A 22,700-nucleotide genomic window follows, 5' to 3' on the forward strand; every position below is an offset into this window, starting at 1 on the left:
ATTGCATTGAATCTATAGATTGCTTTGGGTAGAATAGCCATTTTGACAATATTGATTCTTCCAATCCATGAACACGGTATGTTTCTCCATCTGTTTGTGTCCTCTTTGTTTTCTTTCATCAGTGTTTTATAGTTTTCTATGTATAGGTCTTTTGTTTCTTTAGGTAGATATACTCCTAAGTATTTTATTCTTTTTGTTGCAATGGTGAATGGTATTGTTTCCTTAATTTCTCTTTCTGTTTTCTCATTGTTAGTATATAGGAATGCAAGGGATTTCTGTGTGTTAATTTTGTATCCTGCAACTTTACTATATTCGTTGATTAGCTCTAGTAATTTTCTGGTAGAGTCTTTAGGGTTTTCTATGTAGAGGATCATGTCATCTGCAAACAGCGAGAGTTTCACTTCTTCTTTTCCTATCTGGATTCCTTTTACTTCTTTTTCTGCTCTGATTGCTGTGGCCAAAACTTCCAAAACTATGTTGAATAGTAGTGGTGAGAGTGGGCATCCTTGTCTTGTTCCTGATTTTAGGGGAAATGCTTTCAATTTTTCACCATTGAGGGTGATGCTTGCTGTGGGTTTGTCATATATAAGCTTTTATTATGTTGAGGTATGTTCCTTCTATTCCTGCTTTCTGGAGAGTTTTAATCATAAATGAGTGTTGAATTTTGTCAAAGGCTTTTTCTGCATCTATTGAGATAATCATATGGTTTTTATCTTTCAATTTGTTAATGTGGTGTATTACATTGATTGATTTGTGGATATTAAAGAATCCTTGTATTCCTGGGATAAAGTCCACTTGGTCATGGTGTATGATTTTTTTAATATGTTGTTGGATTCTGTTTGCTAGAATTTTGTTAAGGATTTTTGCATCTATGTTCATCAGTGACATTGGCCTGTAGTTTTCTTTTTTTGTGGCATCTTTGTCTGGTTTTGGAATTAGGGTGATGGTGGCCTCATAGAATGAGTTTGGAAGTTTACCTTCTTCTGCAATTTTCTGGAAGAGTTTGAGTAAGATAGGTGTTAGCTCTTCTCTAAATTTTTGGTAGAATTCAGCTGTGAAGCCATCTGGTCCTGGGCTTTTGTTTGCTGGAAGATTTTTGATTACAGTTTCGATTTCCTTGCTTGTGATGGTTCTGTTAAGATCTTCTATTTCTTCCTGGTTCAGTTTTGGAAAGTTATACTTTTCTAAGAATTTGTCCATTTCATCCAAGTTGTCCATTTTATTGGCATATAGCTGCTGGTAGTAGTCTCTTATGATCCTTTGTATTTCAGTGTTGTCTGTTGTGATCTCTCCATTTTCATTTCTAATTTTGTTAATTTGGTTCTTCTCTCTTTGTTTCCTAATGAGTCTTGCTAATGGTTTATCAATTTTGTTTACTTTTTCAAAAAACCAGCTTTTAGCTTTGTTGATTTTTGCTATGGTCTCTTTAGTTTCTATTGCATTTATTTCTGGCCTAATTTTTAAGATTTCTTTCCTTCTGCTAACCCCGGGGTTCTTCATTTCTTCCTTCTCTAATTGCTTTAGGTGTAGAGTTAGGTTATTTATTTGGCTTTTTCATGTTTCTTGAGGTAAGCTTGTAATGCTATGAGCCTTCCCCTTAGCACTGCTTTTACAGTGTCCCATAGGTTTTGGGTTGTTGTGTTTTCATTTTCATTCATTTTTATGCATATTTTGATTTCTTTTTTGATTTCTTCTATGATTTGTTGGTTATTCAGAAGCGTGTTATTTAGCCTCCATATGTTTGAATTTTTAACATTTTTTTCCCTGTAATTGAGATCTAATCTTACTGCACTGTGGTCAGAAAAGATGACTGGAATGATTTCAATTTTTTTGAATTTTCCAAGACCAGATTTATGGCCCAGGATGTGATCTATTCTGGAGAAGGGTCCGCGTGCACTTGAGGGAAAGGTGAAGTTGATTGTTTTGGGGTGAAATGTCCTATAGATATCAATTAGGTCTAGCTGGTCCATTGTGTCATTTAAGGTTTGTGTTTCCTTGTTAATTTTCTGTTTAGTTGATCTATCCATAGTTGTGAGTGGGGTATTAAAGTCTCCCACTATTATTGTGTTATTATTAATTTCCTCTTTCATACTCGTTAGCGTTTGCCTTACATATTGCAGTGCTCCTATGTTGGGTGCATATATATTTATAATTGTTATATCTTCTTCTTGGATTGATCGTTTGATCATTATGTAGTGTCCTTCTTTGTCTCTTTTCACATCCTTTATTTGAAAGTCTATTTTATCTGATATGAGTATTGCGACTCCTGCTTTCTTTTGGTCTCCATTTGCGTGAAATATTTTTTTCCAGCCCTTCACTTTTAGTCTGTATGTGTCTCTTGTTTTGAGGTGGGTCTCTTGTAGACAGCATATATAGGGGTCTTGTTTTTGTATCCATTCAGCCAATCTTTGTCTTTTGGTTGGGGCATTCAACCCATTTACATTTAAGGTAATTATTGATAGGTATGGTCCCGTTGCCATTTACTTTGTTGTTTTGGATTCACGTTTATACAACCTTTCTGCATTTCCTGTCTAGAGAAGATCCTTTAGCATTTGTTGAAGAGCTGGTTTGGTGGTGCTGAATTCTCTCAGCTTTTGCTTGTCTGTAAAGCTTTTGAATTCTCCTTCATATCTGAATGAGATCCTTGCTGGGTACAGTAATCTAGATTGTAGGTTATTCTCTTTCATTACTTTCACTGTGTCCTGCCATTCCCTTCAGGCCTGGAGGGTTTCTATTGATAGATCAGCTGTTATCCTTATGGGAATCCCTTTGTGTGTTATTTGCTGTTTCTCTCTTGCTGCTTTTAGTATTTGTTCTTTGTGTTTGATCTTTGTTAATTTGATTAATATGTGTCTTGGGGTGTTTTGCCTTGGGTTTATCCTGTTTGGGACTCTCTGGGTTTCTTGGACTTGGGTGGCTATTTCCTTCCCCATTTTAGGGAACTTTTCAGCTATTATCTCCTCGAGTATTTTCTCATGACCTTTCTTTTTGTCTTCTCCTTCTAGGACTCCTATGATTCAAATGTTGGGGCGTTTCACATTGTCCCAGAGGTCCCTGAGGTTGTCCTCATTTCTTTTGATCCTTTTTTCTTTTTTCCTCTCTGCTTCATTTATTTCCACCATTTTATCTTCTATCTCACTTATCCTATCTTCTGTCTCCATTATTCTACTCTTGGTTCCCTCCGGAGTGTTTTTGATCTCATTTATTGCATTATTCATTTTTAATTGACTCTTTTTTATTTCTTCTAGGTCTTTATTAAACATTTCTTGCATCTTTTCAGTCTTTGTCTCCAGGCTATTTATCTGTAACTCCATTTTGTTTTCAAGAATTTGGATCATTTTTATTATCATTATTCTAAATTCTTTTTCAGGTAGATTCCCTATCTTCTCCTCTTTTGTTTGACTTGGTGGGGCATTTTTCATGTTCCTTTACCTGTTGGGTATTTCTCTGCCTTTTCTTCTTGTTTAGATTGCTGTGTCTGGAGTGGGCTTTCTGTATTCTGGAGGTCTGTGGTTCCTTTTTATTGTGGAGGGTTTACCCAGTGGGTGGGGTTAGACGATTGGCTTGTCAAGGTTTCCTGGTTAGGGAAGCTTGCATCAGTGTTCTGGTGCGTGGAACTTGATTTCTTCTCTTTGGAGAGCAATGGAGTGCCCAGTAATGAGTTTTGAGATAGGTCTATGTGTTAGGTGTGACCTTGGGCAGCCTGTATGTTGACGTTCAGGGCTATGTTCCTGCGTTGCTGGAGAATTTGCGTGGTATGTCTTGCTCTAAAATTTATTGGCTCTTGGGTGGTGGTTGGTTTCAGTGTAGGTATGGAGGCTTTTGGATGGTCTCTTATTACTTAAAGTTCCATGTAGTCAGGAGTTTTCTGGTGTTCTCAGGTTTTGGGCTTAAGTCTCCTGCCTCTGGATTTCAGTTTTATTCTTCCTGTAGTCTCAGGACTTCTCCAACTATACAGCACTCCTTTCAAAGACAATGGGCTGCTTTTCTGGGCGCCTGATGACCTCAGCTAGCGATCAGAAGTTGTTTTGTGAAGTTTGCTCTGTGTTCAGTTATTCTTTTGATGAATTTGTAGGAGAGAAAGTGGTCTCCCCGTCCTACTCCTCCGCCATCTTGGCTCCTCCCCTCAATTTTGTAGACTCTTAATATCTGGTTCTCTGTCTTGGGAAATTTTCATGAATGTTGTTTGACCTCTGTGTATCCCGTATTTATAAAATATGCACATTCTTATAAGTAAAACGTTATGGAAATGAATGCATTAGAGCATGCCTGGCACAAAAGGAGTCCCTTATGTTTGCAATAGCATCAATGGTACCGAAAGTGTAAGAGTGGTGACGATGGTGGTAAATTACCCATTCACCAAACATTCAACAACTTTCACTCACTTCCTACTGCAAGTCAAGTACAGTGCAAGGCCCTGGTAATAAATAAAATAATCCTACCTTCAAAATACTCATATCAGTCCACACATTCAATAGGTCTTTTGTGCATTCATTCAACTGACTGATATACATATATTATGTACTTACTATAAGCAGGACTATGCATTGGAAAATTTACACATACACACACATGCACACACAAACACAAATCTCTGCTCACAAGGGCCTCACAATTACTTCATTTATTCACTCATTAATTTGACCTGCACAAATCAGGTACTTTGTCTATCCCCGGCACGGTACCAGGCAATATAAGGTAGTAGAAAACTTTGGATTATTTCAGTCCAGAAAACTGCATTTTGCAACTGAAAACAACCATGTGCTGACTTCAGTCCAATAAGGCACCCTCCTTCATTCTCACTTCCTTCATCTGTATGTTGATGCTGCTTTCTCTACTCTAGGTATGTGACGAAGACTTTGTAAACAGTCAGTGAAACCATAGATGACATTAGTCTGTTACACAAATGTCCCATGGGATGATCAAATTTATCAACTCTGATATCATTACACAAGTGTGACTATCTGATGGAATAAACTGAGGTTCAGGATTGGGAGAGACCAGATACAATGAAACTCCCTGAAAATCCGAGTAGTAATGATAACCATGTGATGAGGGCCACAGTCATCATCTGGTGATAACAATGATCACAGCATTCTGATGACAGAGCACCAACCCATAATATGGAAAGTGAAGATTTCTTAAATTTATTTTTTATTGATGAATAGTTGAATTACAATGTTGTGCTAATTACTGCTGTATAGTGAAGTGACTCAGTTATATATAGAGAGAGACAGATATAGATATATATTTAGGTATACACAGATATATAGAGATATATACACATATGCACACTCTTTTTGGCCTTCTTTTCCATTATGATTTATCCAGGATATTGAATAAGGTTCCTTGTGCTCTACAGTAGGACCCTGTTGTTTTTCCATTCTAATATAATATTGTATATTATGCTAATAATGTGTATACTATGTTAATAGAATGGATAAACAATAGGGATTATAAACAATAGAATCTGTGGATTATAAATAGTATAATACATTCTATTATTATGTATTATATTGATATAGATTATGTTAGTATATATTAATACTATATATTGTATTAATATATATTAATAGAATGGATTTTAAAAAAGGGTCCTACTGTAGAGCACAAGGAACTATATTCAATATCCTGTGATAAACCATAATGGAAAAGAATGTGTGTGTGTGTAAATACCAGCTTGCATCTGCTAACTCCAAACTCCCAATCCATCTTTCCCCCACCCCCTTTTCCCATTGGCAACTTCCAATCTGTTCTCTCTGTCCCTGATTCTGTTTCTGTTTCATAATAGGTTCATTCATGTCATATTTCAGAAAGTGGAGATTTTAAGATCAGATCCAAATTCAAGCGTGTCTGCATCACTTTCTGGGTATGAGGCTGGGATAAGTTAACTGATTTCTCTGAGTCCAGTTTTCTCACAGATAAAATGGAGAAGATAATCAGTACTACTTCTCAGGGCTGTTTGTAAAGGTTGAATTCTGTAACTGGATGCACAATGCTTACCACTCTGCCTGGCATACATGCACGGCTTGGTAACTGGTAGCTATTCATATTATTTGTGTTGTTGTAGCGATCTATGGTGTAGAAATAACATAGAAATGACTGCACTCTTCACGAGATAGAAAAACTGCAAAAAAGTGAGACCAGAAAGTCTCTGTTGACTTAAGAGAATGTTCACAACCTAAAACTTGGGTTATGTTTTACTCAGAGGGAGTTTTTAGGACTTCAAGCCCAGGAGGCAGCATCTCAAGAAACCCTGAGAGAAGTTCTCTGAGGAGGCAAGTGGGGAGCTAGAATGCAACTGGGGAGCTAGGATGCATAGGAGTTCTGTGACAAAGGGCAAATAGTCTTCACTGGGAACATCAAAAGATTACTGTTGGTTAAAGGAAACCAGATATCCCAAGTTAAGGAATTTAGCACTTCTCTACATCTAGGAAGATGCAGGAGTCTGAGCTCACTGAAATCATTCCTTTGATATGCATCTCAGCTATCTGGGGCCACAATCCCATCTTCACACCTTGAGTTTCCTCAGGGCTCACTGTAGGTAGTGGCTGCAATCTGACAGCAGCTAGCTGGCAGGAATTCTTTCCTTCTTGAGTTCCTTCAGGACTCACCAGCTCACCATCCAGGGTGGCTGCAATTGCTGATCACTATGACATCTTTGCTAGTAAAGAATCTGCCTGCGTTGCAGGAGACCTGGGTTCTATCACTGGGTTGGGAAGATCCCCCGCAGAATGGAAAGGCTACCCACTGTGTATTCTGGCCTGGAGAATTCCATGGACCGTATAGTCCATGGGGTTGCAAAGAGGTGGACACGACCAAGCTACTTTCACCTTCACTATGACATTTTTGGTTATTGATATGGCAAGAAACATTCCATTTCTCAAGTCCATTAAACTAATCTATATCACTCTGTGCAAAATGCACTACATGTAAATATAGAAATGAAATAAAAATGGTTCAACTATAGTGAACATAGAAATGTCTTGTTTGGCCATATAGTGTAGAAATTAAATAAAAAGACTTAACTCCATTCAGGGTAGAAATGTTGCATGGAAATGTAAAGCATATATGGTGCAAAAATTCTTTCTATCTTGCTCTTTATAACAACATTTCTACATCTATTCCACTGCATACAGAACCAGAAGGAGCTTCCTTGATTTTGCATTAAATATTAAAAGTAACCCTACATTGAAATATCTTGGGGGTCTTTTGCTTTTGAAGACATTGCTGATTAGGAAGAAACATTAAAAATTCCAGGTTTCTCAGAGTGCTATTAAAAATAAGAAAAAATGGATTGCTTTTAATTACTCAAATTATGATGTTCTAGTAGCAATAAAAAGAAAATGTCAGTATCTCAGGGAAAGTCTCAACATTTCAAAGGAAGCCCGTGCCTGTGGAAAAACATGTGAAAGATGGCCCATTCTGACCCCAGTATTAGAGTGAGAGTCAGTGTTTATCAGAAACTCAGCTGCTCCAAGAGATCAGTGACTTTCTTAAAACCATGCTGATCTGGAGTCCTTGCCACCTCATTACTGTTTCTCCGCCCAGACCACTTTGTTTATATCTTCATTACAGCACTTTTATAGAGATGATATTTTGAAATATCAATGCAGCCTTTTTTTTTCCATTATCTTATAGCCAACACCCCTTTTTCTACTGTTCAGGCAGAAGAAATGGAATATAGTAAACTCACTGTATTCATGGGACAGAATTATTTAGCATGGAGAATGCAGAGTCAAATTCTGGGCTTTTAATGTCAATGAAGGTGCTTGACATACATAATAAAGGAGTAAGCTTGAAAAGCAGGCTAACAAGATCACAGGGAGAGGAAAAGTGGCTTGAAAGGCTGCAGTCTTACATGTTCTAGAATATCTTTGTCTTTTTCCTATGTTTAAGCTGGAAATAAAGCTCGGTATTCCCTTTAATATATTAACAGCATTGGGGGGAGCTTCTTGCACCAGTGTAGATTTGGACACATGACATCAATCCATCTCCCCTTCCTTTGCATGCCATCTACTTTTCTCTTTGAAAGCTTTTGGATTTTTCTTTTTGATCTTCCTTTACTTTTTGTGTCAACGTGTGCATATATATGTTTTTTAACCAGAATCATACCCTATGCCCTTCAAAATTAGGTAATTTTCAGCCAATGTTTCTTTGACTACTTCTTCTCCTGTTAATGTTTCTCTTTCCTGGAATTTTTTTCTTAAAGAGGCTGATATTCTCCTACCCTTTAGATCTATCAGATATGTAATTATGCTTTCTCTTTTCTCCTCTTGGGTGATTTCCAGGAAGTCTGATATTTCAGATCAATAATCTTTCCTTGACTACATATGTTCTGCTCTTCTACTCATGTGCTGATCTCTTTATTTCAACTACACTTTTCCAGGCCCAATTTTTCTTCATTTGCAATTGCTTGTCTCAGCTTACCTGGGTCTCCTTCATTGCTGGTAGATTCTTTACCATCTGGTCCACTAGGGAAGCCCTTGTTAGAAATATCTTCCTTTATCTCTTTGAAAATTCTTGAAGTGCCTATTCTGCCTGATGGTTTCTTTTGGCCACTGTGTCTAGACTGTCTACTATTATCTTTACTTTGTTGACATCACACTTCTCACTTGTCTCCTGATGTTGCTCTGTGAACTCATAGCCCTCTGATGAAAATTTGAATGGGAGAAAGGGAAGCAAGCAGCCCTTTTACTATCCTTCCCCCAGATAATTGTGTCTCTCAGGGACCCACCGTTTGTCTCTAAGCAGGATCATGCTCTTTTTCAAGATGGTTTATGGAGTGTATGGCATGCACATGCTATTAGGTCCCCCTCACGTAATAAAGTCTTAGCTTCCCCTGATATTTCCCTGTGATCCTTGGTCAGCCCATATCTGTGTTGCCTTCATTCATGCATGAATATCTTGAGGGGAAGATGGGAGCATATCTTAAACGGAAATCCATTCTAGCCCCCATCTGAATCATCTCAGTCTGTGGTCCTCTGTGACACTTGTTGGTGTTCAGTTGCTAAGTCATGTCCAACTCTTTGCAACCCTGTGGACTGCAGCACACCAGGCTCCTCTGTCCTTCACTATCTCCCGGAGTTTGCTCAAACTCATGCCCATTGAGTCTGATGGTGCCAACCAAACATCTCATCCTCTGCCATCCCCTTCTCCTCCTGCCCTCAATCTTTCCCAGCATCAGATCTTTTCCAATGAGTCGGCTCTTTGCATGTGGGGGCCAAAGTATTGGAGCTTCAGCTTCAGCATCAATTCTCCCAATGAGTTTTCTGAATTGATTTCCTTTAGTTGTCCCCAAACAAGACCCAACTATATTCTGTCTTCCCTGAAACATCCCCATGGTTTTCATGGTCAATGCTCAAAGCCATCAACCTCTTTATCATCTCTTGTGGAGTCTCAAGTTTGGATGTCATGAAAGTATCCAGCAACCCGTATTAGTTGACCACCTTGACTCAACTAGAAATTCACCTATTGGCACATTCTTTAATGTCCTCTTATTTTGTAGTCACTGGATGCTGAAGCCCAGGACACATACGTTGCACTAAATAATTTTCAGTGGAAAAACTATGCTTTTCTCATAACTTCAGTACAGATAGCATTATTCAATGCTAGCTCTATATAACTTCATTATGATTTTCAGACCTTGTTTTTATCCTTGAAACCTTTTATTCACCCAAGTCTTACATGAAACCCCATAATGTATAAAAGTAGTACAGATGGCTGAAATAAGGAAGGGAGCTTGAAGCATTAAACACCCATCCACTACCCCTCGTCCTTTGTTGAGCCCCTAAGGCTTGCAGAAGAGTCTAAAACTACTAAGGGGATAAGAAAAGTGAAAATGAAATTGTGCTTAGTCACTCAGCCATGTTCAACTGGCAGTCCAGTGGTTAAGACCACACACTTCCAATGCAGAACATGCAGGTTCAATCCCTGGTTGTGGAACTAGGATCCCACATGGCCAAAAAATTAATAAAATTTTTAAAAATAATAAATAAATAAAATATAACCTACCATCTTCATGCAGGTTATACCCCTCCCCCCCAAAAAAAAAACCCCAAAATCAAGCAATGGGCCAGATTTAGCAAATGAGCCATTTTTTTCAAACTCTTCACTAATCTGATTAAAGTAGGACTAGACATAACAGTAACAACCAGCCCTCTAACAAGCTCAGCTCTGGACAAACTTCCATGCCATGGTTAAATTGTCCTGGTTGGAAAAATTAGGAGCAAGATATTAAGTAAGTAAGCCAGACATGTTGAGACAAGTGGGGGCTCTAGAGGTAATAAACTCTTTGAAGTTTGTTCAAAATATCTCTATTTTAAAAATTGTTTGATCTTTACAATATCCCATGTGCTTATTCTTATTTTCTTTATACAAATGTAAAAACAGGGCATATTCTATTCAAGGGACTGAAGTAACAGAAATAGTGTTTGTACTGGACTGCACGAAGATCAAACCAGTCAATCCTAAAGGAAATCAAACCTGAATATTCATTGGGAGGACTGATGCTGAAGCTCTAATACTTTGGCCACCCGATGCGAGGAGTCAGCTCACGGGAAAAGATCCCTATGCTAGGAAAGATTGAGGGCAGGAGAAGGGGATGACAGAGAATGAGATGGTTAGATGGCATCACTGACTAGGTGGACATGAGTTTGAGAAACCTCTGAGAGACAATGAAGGATGGGGAAGCCTGGCATGCTGCAGTCCATGGGGTTGCAAAGGGTTGGACACGACTTAGCAACTGAACAACAAATCAGGAATTCAGATCTAAAACTGGATGAAACTAAAGTTTATGTCCTTGTCCATCATACCATATTGCCTTGCATGCGGTGGAAAAACAGGAAATAAATCTAGCAATAGGCACAACTATGTGAGAACTCGGCATATTTTCAGGGAAGAATCCGCTATCACAATTTCTCTGAGATTCACAACTTGGTGTGTAATGGCAGTGAATTCCAGCTTAAAGTCTGAGATCACTGAAAAATGCCTTCTGGGTTATTTTTAAAAGAAGCAAATTTCCTGTATCAAATGCTTAGAAAGCCATCCAAAATTGTCAGTATTTCACATCTTGGACCCAGGGTTGAATAATATCTGTACTGAAATTATGAGGAAAGGAAGATCATCTTCAGATAAAAGAATATTACCTTTCTAGCAAATGGAATCAAAATGCAATTAGAAATGGTGGTATTATTCTTTTTTTTTTTTTTAACTCTCTTTTCTCTAACACAAAGAGATGGTATACTCTTGTTGATCTTTTTTTCTCCACTCATAATGTCGGTTGGAGAAGGGCACGGCAACCCACTCCAGTATTCTTGCCTGGAGAATCCCATGGACAGAGAAGCCTGTCAGACTACAGTTCAGAGGGTCACAGAGAGTTGGACACGACTGAAACAACCTAATACACAAGCACATGTCAGTGATGTCATGTTCAAAATAAGAGGGCCATTTCTCTTACCTGGCAATTCACTACATATTCTAAAATAAACCTGACCACAGGTATTTTAGCACTAGGTCATTCCTTTTGCTTTTTAAGTCTTATTGAATTTGTTACAACATTGTTTCTATTTTATGTTTTGGTTTTTTGGCCCCAGGCTTGTGGGATCTTAGCTCCCTGACCAGGAATCAAATCAGCGCCCATTGCATTGGAAGGTGAAGTCTGAACCACTGGACCACCAGGGAAGAACCCAGAACTAGGTCATTCTTACTCCCCAAGATGTTAGTTGCCAGAAGGACACCATGCAAACATTGTTACACCACAGAAGAGTAGAAATGCAAATCAAAACCACAACCCGGTACCATTACATGCCGGTCGGATGGCTGCTATCCAAAGGTCTACAAGCAATAAATGCTGGAGAGGGTGTGGAGAAAAGGGAACCCTCTTACACAGTTGGTGGGAATGCAAACTAGTACAGCCACTATGGAGAACAGTGTGGAGATTCCTTGAAAAACTGGAAATAGAACTGCCATATGACCCAGCAATTCCACTGCTGGGCATACACACCAAGGAAACCAGATCTGAAAGAGACACGTGCACCCCAATGCTCATCACAGCACTGTTTATAATAGCCAGGACATGGAAGTAACCTACATGCCCATCAGCAGATGAATGGATAAGGAAGCTATGTTACATATATACAATGGAATGTTACTCAGCCATTAAAAAGAATTCATCTGAATCTGTTCTAATGAGATGGATGAAACTAGAGCCCATTATACACAGTGAAATAAGCCAGAAAGATAAAGACCAATACAGTATACTAACACATATATATGGAATTTAAAAAGATGGTAACGATAACCTTATATGCAAAACAGAAAGAGACACAGATGTACATAACAGACTTTGGGACTCTGTGGGAGAAGGTGAGGGTGGGATGTTCTGAGAGAATAGCATTGAAACAAGTATACTATCAAGGGTGTAACAGATCACCAGTCCAGGTTGGATGCATGAGACAAGTGCTCAGGGCTGGTGTACTGGGAAGACCCAGAGGGATGGGATGGGGAGGGAGGCAGGAGGGGGGATTGGGATGGGAACACATGTAAATCCATGGCTGATTCATGTCAATGTATGACAAAAACCACCACAATATTGTAATTAGCCTCCAACTAATAAAAATAAATGGAAAAGATATAAATAAATAAAATGCAAGAAAAAAAAAGAGTAGTAGAAACTTGTTAACAGTGATTAGAAGAAAGCCCTTTGCTAGTAAGTAAATATTAATCCTGATTATGATTCCAAGTTCACATTTCTTTTTGGTTCCAAGAAAAAATAACATTAAAAAATACTGATCACAGCTTCCTTGATGACAGCTAAGCAGCCAAAGACATATTTCTGTCTAGTGTCTACTAGTTTTCAAGATTGGAACATGGCTGTGTTTGGAACAATATAGCTGACATTATTAACTGAACTTTGGTACCAAATCTGTAAAAGAACACTGCAGTTTGATTCTTTTCTCCTCAACACCCTTCATCAGAACTGGAGAACTCTTCTGTGAGAAAACTCAGCTCACCCCTTCTTTGCGCTTCCCTCCCAGGAGGAGGGTATTAAATTTATTTGGATGGAGCCAAGTGTAGTGAGTAAGCTCTAAAGGTCTCCTCTAAAAGCATGTGTCTCCCATCTTCTGCCACCATCCACGAGAAGGGAACAGGCAGGTCGCCTGCAACTTCTAGCCTGATGCTGAACACCAGCCATCTCGTCTTGTCTTTTCTCCTTCTTGTGTTTATACATCACAAGTGGCAGGCAGGAACTCCCCTGGTGGTCCAGTAGCTAAGACTCCACACTCCCAAGGTAGGGGGCCCGGAGTTCGAGCCCTGGTCAGGGAACTGGATTCCATACGCTGCAACTAAAGATCCTTTGTGCCACAACTAAGACCAGAGCAGTCAAATAAATAAATAAATAATTTTAGAAAAAGAAGAAGTGGCAAGCAGACAGAAGACCTGTCCTGCAGGCTGAGCTATCTTTCTCCTGTTTCATCCTTCTCCGCATCTGCAGAGGGAGAGAAGTGCCATGGTTGCTACCTTTCCTGTGTTCCTGTTCTGTTGCTATTCAGTTTTTTCTCTCTCAGTGATATTGGCTGGAAGATGTGTAATCATGAGACTCGGGTTATGTCTCAAAAAAAAGAGTGAAGGCCTTATTAGAACTTGCACTCTGGCCACAGACTTTGGGCTAACCTTCTGGAACTCTGAGAAAGTGGAACACTGTTTCACTTCCCATCAGTTCCTGGTTCCAGTTTGCAGATACACCTCTCTTACCTTCATCGGGAGAATAAGCATGCTACAGGATTCAAGAATTTCTGCTTTGCAGACAGGGATATTAATGCAGTCATTAATATTATCAAACATTTTAAGAAGACCTTGCTTAATTCATTCAGACTTTTAAAGGAGATGGATTGCATGAACAGCAAAGCTGTGCCATTTTTAAGGTTTTTCTTTCCTCAAGCGTCATGTTGGGGTTTGTGCACTCTGTCTCTCAGTCAAGTCCGACTCTGTGACCTTATGGACTATTGCCCGCCAGGCTCCTCTGTCCATGGGATTCTCCAGGCAACACTGGAGTGCGTTGCCAAGATGTCAGGGTTTAGTCTCACTCAAAATTCATTTCCTACCCATCAACCAAGGAGACTCTCTGGAATGCACTTCAGGAAATTTCAGTATTAAAGGGATATTCACAAATATTTAAAAACTGAACTTGGTTTGTTTTATTGTATTTACAAACTTGAAGTTTAAAACCCTGCCCATAGAGAGTGGACCTGTGGACACAGTGGGAGAAAGATCGGGTGAGCCGAACTGAGAGAGTAGCATTGACGTGTATACACTACCATGAGCAGCACAGACAGCTAGTGGGCCGCGCGGCACGGGGAGCTCAGCTCAGGGCTCTGTGATGACCTGCAGCGTGGGTCACCGCGGGGTGGGTGGGAGAAGCTCGGGAGGAAGGGGGCACGTTATACTCATAGCTGATTCACGTTGCTGTACAACATAACTAACGCAGCATTGCAAAACAATTATCCTCCAATTTAAAAGCATACAAAATAAAATTAAAAACCTACCCAGCTAAACTCACATCATTACTATGAGGATGAAATGCAATAAAAGGTCAGAAAATTATTTGAAATTGAAAAAATGGTACAAATAAGAAGACGTTTAAAAAACAAGAAAAATGTTGCATTATGTAACCTACCTTGCTAAAAGTCTAGCAAATAATAATGGCTATATAAAAGGAAATATGGAGAGTTTATTCCATCTGTTCAAATAGAAACATTTCTGCTTCATATTCATCCTTCTCTGAAATCCCAGTATTGGACCTTTCAAGTTCATTTAATTTTTGCATTGAGGAAGTTGTTAAATTATTTGAAACATGGATCTTTAAACATGTACTCAGGATTAATGTCTCCAAATTGTTTCATTCTTACCTTGATATATTTTGCTTCCTCTAAAGTACCAGGAGATTGAGATGGAATCAAATAAAGAAAAAGAAATTCCAGAGTTTAAAATGGCTGCAGAGGGTGCCAGATTTTTAAGGAAATACCTTTCTCTGAAAATCAAGGAGAGGAATCAATTTTTATTCTCTACTATAAATACACAGTCCAAACAATACATCACTTGGATACCAGCTGGATCAGAAAAAAGACTTTCTGTGTAGCTAAGCTCTTATGCTAGTCAAGAAATGTTTTTGAGTGTGCACTTCCTCATTTCTTGCTTTAACCCAGTGGGGAACTTCACAGATATTCAAGAATCTAGTTTAACATTACAGTTCTCCCCTAAAATAGATACAATGCTGTCGAGTATAAAATATCTTCAGTTGTAATAGAAAGTGGTCCACACCTCATGTGCCCAATGCCCCAGTGGATTATCATCCGCTATGGGCAGAATTGTGTCCCCTAAAATTCATGTGTTGAAGCCTTTACCCCTAAAGTGATTGTATTTGGAGATAGAGACTTTAAAGAGTTCATTAAGGTGGAATGAAATGAGATGCACAGGACCTTAATCCAATAGGTTGATGTTCTCATAAAAAGGCAGATACACCAAAATGTGGGCTTCCAAGGTGGTTTAATGGTAAATGATCTGTTTGCCAATGCAGGAGACACAGGAAATGTAGCTTCGATTCCTGGGTCAGGAAGATCCCCTGGAGAAGGAAATGGCTACCCTCTCACTTAGTATTCTTGCTTGGAAAATTCCACAGACAGAGGAGTCTGGCAGGCCACCATCCACGGGGTCACAAAAAATCAGATACGACTGAGCACACACACACCAAACCATCAGAAAACTCTTGCAGCTGGGTGGGCAACAAACGCTGAGAAAGATAAAGGGCTTCCGTCCCCACCCACCTACAAGATTCTCAAAGAGAAGCCCTTGAGAAGCATGCTGACTGACCAAGAACAAGAGGACCAGAAAACTAACATTTTCCAACCCAGAAAAAGAAAGAGGAAGGGCCGGGTATACGACCAATAAACTTGTACTGATAACACCATGGTCACACACAAGCCTGGTTCCAAAAATGCCTGTAGTTAGTTTGGAAAATTATCACTAGAAATTCTGCGGAAGCCTGTGGGCATGTATACATTCGAAGCTCAAAAGAGACTCTAATAATATGTAAGGATGCATTCGCACATTTTCACAGTGAGAGGAGACATCTGAGGTCTCCTGGTCTTTCACTTATCACATCACTAGCTCCTTCTAGCACGTGCCTGCTCCCCTGTGTACAACCACCCTCACTGATGGAGAATTTACTGTGCCTGGAGGCATCTTATCCCTTTTGCAGACTATTCTCATTATCATTAACAGGAGGCAACTCCCTGTAACCCTTTGCCTTCCACAGTTTCTGTCTTCATCCTAATACCTTGCACCCAGAGGGTAGGTCACTGAGCAGCAATGGCAAATTCTAACTGCTTGTTAGAAATGCAGAGTGTCAAAACAACTGTATTTTAGCATTTATATTTTAACAAGATCCCTAGCTGATCTATATGGATGTTAAAGCTTGAGACTCATGATCTATAACTACAAAGTAAAAGTCTAATGCAGTTTCACAAATTACCAATTAAAACTTCACAAGGGCATTGTAGCTACATCAGAAAAATGTCAGGATTCATAAAAAAGAAGACATCCACATGTTTTAACCTATGGCAACAAAATAATTTCTGGATTTCTGATATTACATGGTAGTCCATAAAATAGACCAAAAAGCCCTGATAGGCAAAAATTAATTCTGTTTTAATTTTAATACTGTCTCTACTTGTAGGTAAGCTAGATTTTGCCCAGTAAAGTTATTTCGAATGTAAAAACAAGTTTAAAAATGAGTGCATTGGGACTTCCTTAGTGCTCTGTGGTTAAGACTCCAAGTTTCCACTGCAGCGAGGTGGGTTCGATCCTTGGTTGGGGAACTAAGGTCCCACATCCCTTGGGATCAAAAAGAAAAGAAAGAAAATTTCTTGAACTGAATAAAAATGAAAATATAACATCAATTATTTTAAAAATTGGGGAAAGTACCAAATTTAAAAAGAATGTACCCATTTAAAATAATTTGACTGAGTATTGCTCAATTTTTAGTTCTCTTTGCCCAGCTTATAGGCTGGTGGAAATCAGCTGAAATATATCATCCAAAAGTTCTTGATTAAGAAGGAAAGTACAAGAAGGTCTGTTCTAAATCCTTACCTGACAACAAAGACAGATGTCAGAAATCTGCTGGCAGACTGAGGCTAACTGTTCAAGAAGAAAACTAAACCAGCTCGAAGGAGTCTACAAAGTCAGAGATGGAACAGACTTTAGAAAACTACACCTAGTTCAGCCTTCACCAACCACAGCTGAAAAAACCTGCTCCAAGTAAAATAAAGTACTTGTAAAATGAAGTAAAAGGCTCAAACGTAGAGATAAAAAATGACCATGGCAATATCCCAAACATGGAAAGCTGGATGCATTATTTAATTACAGATATTTTACTTTTAATAAAATGCAAAATATATTTGCTAATAACCTCACTTCCTTTGTGACAATAAATGAGCCCAGGTGGTGTTTAACAGCTTTATTTAAGCATAATTTATTTAAATACAATTCACCCTTTGAAAGTATAACTAACCTAAAATTTTAATGTTTCCAGTTGTGCAACCATTAACACAAATCAGTTTCTTTTAAATATCTATATTTTAAAAATTTCCCATATGCCTTTTTGCTGTTAATTCCCAACTCCAGTCCTAAGTAGCCATTGATTTGCTTTCTGTCTATGTGTGTGTTCTTAGTTGCTCAGTTGCATCTGACTCTTTGCAGCCACATGAACTGTACCCCATCAGGCTCCTCTGTCCGTGGGATTCTTCAGGCAAGAATACTGGAGTGGATTTCCATGCCCTCCTTCAGGGGATCTTCCCAACCCAGAGATCAAACCCAGGTCTCCCCCATTGCAGGCAGGTTCTTTACCATTTGAGCCACTAGGTAATTTGGCTTTTATTGGTCATTTCACAGCAATAGAAACTTATATTATGTAATATTTTCAGTCTAGCTTTTTTACTTGAAATAACATTTTTGAGGTTCATCTGTGTTGAATCTTATATTAGTAATGTATTCCTTTATATTGGTCAATAATACTCCACTGTATGTGTATCACATCTATTTACTCATTCAGCAGTTAATAAAACTTTGGGTCATTTGCAGTTTTTTTTCTTATTATGAATAAGGCTACTGTGAACATTCACATATGACTTTTGTGGGCATGTGTCTTTCTTTCTCTTGTATAGATTCCAAGGAGCTGAATTTCTGGGTTATATGATAAATGCAGCTTTAAATTTTTAGGAAATTGCCAAACTATATTCCAAAGTAGCAGCATTGCTTTACCTTCTCATCACCAATATATTCAGCTCTCAGCATATCTGTATTCTTGCCAAAACTTTGTATTATTTGTCTTTTAGACAGAAAAATTCTGTCTCTTGGATGGAAATCCTGAAAATGGAGATCAAGATAAATAATAAGGAAGTCTGCACCTAGAAGAATGTAGACAATTCAAGATCACTACAAGAATTATATAAGAAAAAACCATGTTAGCAGTACTTTCTGAGAAAATTGAGAGTATACCACATTTATAACACAAGAAACTGAAGCTATGTAAAATCAACAAATAGAGAATAAGGAAATATTCCTGACATTGAGGAAAATTTTCAAAGACCTAGTCCTAGTTTTTGACTATGCTAAGTTGCTTCTGTCGTGTCTGACTCTTTGCAACCTTATGGACTATAGCTCACTAGGCTCCTCTGTCCATGAGATTCTCCAGGCAAGAATACTGGAGTGGACTGCCATTTCTTCCTCCGGGGGATCTTTCCAACCCTGGGATCAAACCTGCGTCTCTTATGTCTCCTGCATTGGCAGTCAGGTTCTTTACAACTAGCACCACCTGGGAAGCTCTAAGAGAATAAAAAAAAAAAAAAAAAAAAAAAAAAAGACACAGATTACTGATACAGGAGTTCCATAAATAACTTACAAGAATTCCAGAAGGAGATGACTGAATTACAGTGGAGAAGGTAAAAGTATAAAGTAAATAATAAATGATAACTTTACAAAACTAAAAGAGATGAAGTTTTTCACATTGAAAGTGCTTCTTAGATTCTATTAGGAAAAATGGAAGGAAAAAAACCCCACATCTGGATAGATCATGACAACTTTCATAGCCTCAAGGATACGAAGTGTCTAAAAGGTTGAGGAAAAGGTAGAAAAGAGAGAGAGGGACAGAGAGGGGGGTAAAAAAAGAACAAGAAATCTGTAAAGCCATATGAACACAGCATATTGCTTCTCATCAGAAACATGCTTTTCTAAAACATAATGAAGAAACTATTTTAAGTATAGAAATCTATTGGCAGAAAGTGAAGACAAACTAAAAAGTCTCTTGATGAGGGTGAAAGAGGACAGTGAAAAAGCTGACTTAAAACACAACATTCAAAAAACTAAGATTATGGCATCCAGTTCCATCATGCTGTGTGTGCTAAGTTGCTTCAGTCATGTCCGACTCTTTGCAAGTCCATGGGCTGTGGCCCGCCAGGCTCCTCTGTCCATGGGATTCTCCAAGCAAGAATACTGGAGTGGGTTTCCATGCCCTTCTCTAGGGGATCTTCCAGACCCAGGGATCAAACCCACATCTCATGTTTCCTGCACTGGCAGGCGGGTTCTTTACCACGAGGGCTACCTGAGAAGCCTTCCCATCCCATCACTTCATGGCAATAGAAAGGGAAAAAGTGAAAACAGTGGCAGCTTTTCTTTTGAGTTCCAAAGTCACTGTGGATGGTGACTGCAGCCATGAAATGAAAAGATGCTTGTTCCTTGAAAGAAAAGCTATGACAAACCTAGACAGCATATTTAAAAGCAAAGAAATCACTTTGCCGACAAAGGTCAGTATAGTTAAACTATAGTTTTTCCAGTAGTCATAACAGATGTGAGAGTTGGACCATAAGAAAGGCTGAATACCAAAGAATTGATGTCTTTGAGTAATGGTGCTGGAGAAGACTCTTGAGAGTCCCTTGGATTGCAAGGATATCCAACCAGCTAATTCTAAAGGAAATCAACCCTGTATATTCATTGGAAGGATTGGTGCAGAAGCTGAAGCTCCAATACTTTGGTCACCTGATGTGAGGAGTTGACTCATTGGAAAAGATGCTGATGCTGGGAAAGACTGAAGGCAAAAGGAGAAGGGGCCAGCAGAGGATGAGATGGCTAGATAACAACACCGACTTGATGGACATAAATCTGAGCAAACTTCAAGAAATAGCGAAGGATAGAGGAGCCTGACATGCTGCAATCCATGGGGTCGCAGAGTCAAACATGACTTAACAACTGAACAACAACAAAATCCCCAGCTAAACACATTTTCAGACACTCATAGTTTACCTCATATGCTCCTTTTCTTAGAAAACTAGTTAAGAACATTCTCCAACCAAATGATAAGGTAAACCAAAAAGGATAAGATGTGAGTTCTTAGAAGGAATGGGTCCAGTACAGCTGAGCAAGTGGGACTGCCCCAAAATACCTATGTGCTGCAGGACAAAAGCAGTTTAGAGCAAAAGAATGGAGCTCCTGAGAGCCATGTTCTCAGATAAAAAGGGGGAATTCTATAAACTACATAGAATGGAAGACTCTGCCCCCTAAATTTTTGGAGTTTTCATTTCAATATGCAATATAATTCCAAATATCTCTCTGTCTTCCTCTACCTCTGTCACTGAGGGAGTGAGAAATAGAAATGAGGTTTTATTGTTACAACAGATGAACTAAGTTAGTGGAAAAAGTCAGTTGAAGTGGCATCATATATTATAAAAGACTATCAAAAAATAGCAGTAATAGTAATAAAATCAATTACCATTTTCTTTTAGCAATTTCTATGTACCAGTTACTGTCTGCACACTTAATGTGTATAAACTCACTTAATTTTCCAAGTAATTTTATGACATAACTCTATTTCCCCCCCTTTCACACACTCTCCAGAAGGGCGAGAAAAGAATATTGTCATGCATAATTCTGAAGAGTCATTTAACAATAAATATGTGTATTTTTTTTAATCTTAAAATTAGACATTACCTTTGACCCAACACTTCCACTTCTCAGACTGTACACTAATTAAATCATCAGATATTTGGTAGGATTATGGACAGAGATCTTCAAGCAAGCCTGAATGAAACTTAAAGTTCCAACAATTTCATTTGTTTAAATAAATCCTCTTAAATAACTTACAGGCTATCAATGTAGCAAGTTATTTTGCGTTATTCAAAAGATGAGGTCAGATTTGATCTTATATTTGCACCTCATTATCCTTGTAAAGACTTTTTCCCCTCATTTTCAAGACCTGTAGCTATTAATATCTCAAACAGATGAAGAAATATTGACGGTGTCCACAATGTGTGTACTAGAGTCAAACAAAGGACCTTGAGTCCTAGTTTTCCCATTTATTAACTGGGACAGATGGCTAGTTCCTTGCATTTAAGTTTTTAATGTATATGATGATTCATCATATGACATACCTAGCATAGAAGAAAAGTTGACTAACTCTTAAGTCTCTTTCCACATCTTTATCTTGGCTCTTCCTAGAAAAAGAGACTTTAAACAAGTAGTGAAAGCGAAAGTTGCTCAGTCGTGTCCAACTCTTTGTGACCCCATGGACTATATACAGTCCATGGAATTCTCCAGGCCAGAATACTGGAGTGGGTAGCCTTTCCCTTCTCCAGGGCATCTTCCCAACCCATGGATCGAACCCAGGTCTCCTGCATTGCAGGCAGATTCTTTACCAGCTGAGCCACCAGGGAAGCCCAAGAATATTGGAGTGGGTAGCCTATCCCTTCTCCAGCACATCTGCCTGACCCAGGAATTGAACCAGGGTCTCCTGCATTGCAGGAAGATTCTTTACCAACTGAGTTATGAGTGACTTCTCTTAAACAAGTAACTTGTCCTCTTTGGTGCCATTTACTTGCATTTTCAACAGACGTGATAATCCACACCCTAGTTTTACCATCAGGTTGTTAGGAAAGCCAGGGATTTGGGGACAGGGAGGGACTTTGAGAGGGCTGAGCATGGTTGTGGGAAGCAATGAGCTACCTGTTTCACGGTTTCTCACTGCCACTGTGGGAACAAGGGCTCACGGCTACTCTTCCCTCACTGGTGTGTTAGTGACTCCATGCTCAGCCCTCTGGAAACCCATTCATTTTCAGCACAGGAGATTAAGGGAAGGATAACGTGGGAGAATGATTCATCTATCAATGAAGTAAATATTTCTAGCCTGAGGCATTTCCCAAGGTCTTCAAATTAGACCAGTGAAGTTGATGGCATTAAACACATCTAATCAAGGCAACTGCTGACATGCATATTTTTCTTTAAATGATTTCCAAAAATTTAACATTTCAAATTTCAAGCACAATTCAGGGAAGGCTTGTATTTGATTATTCTCAGGTAAAACTCTGTGAACATGGTTTCTTTGTTAGCTCAGAAACAGAAATTGAGTGAGTGCATAAAAACACAGATTTATGCCTATCTTTTAAACTCCCTTACAATAAAACTTTCGCCAAACTATGTTTTATATACCACCTATTTTGTGTTAGGTAATAGGATTTTCTTTCCAAAAATGATTCTGTGGTGAAATTAATTTAGGAAACACTGAGTTAAAACACTGTCAAATGTCTGCAGTATTTCTCAGGGGCTTGCTTTATAAATTTATAAGGGCAGTTAGAGTATTCAGTTTCCACACTTAT

The sequence above is a fragment of the Muntiacus reevesi genome, chromosome 12, assembly GCF_963930625.1.
Source record: "Muntiacus reevesi chromosome 12, mMunRee1.1, whole genome shotgun sequence".
In the NCBI taxonomy this organism is placed as follows: domain Eukaryota; kingdom Metazoa; phylum Chordata; class Mammalia; order Artiodactyla; family Cervidae; genus Muntiacus; species Muntiacus reevesi.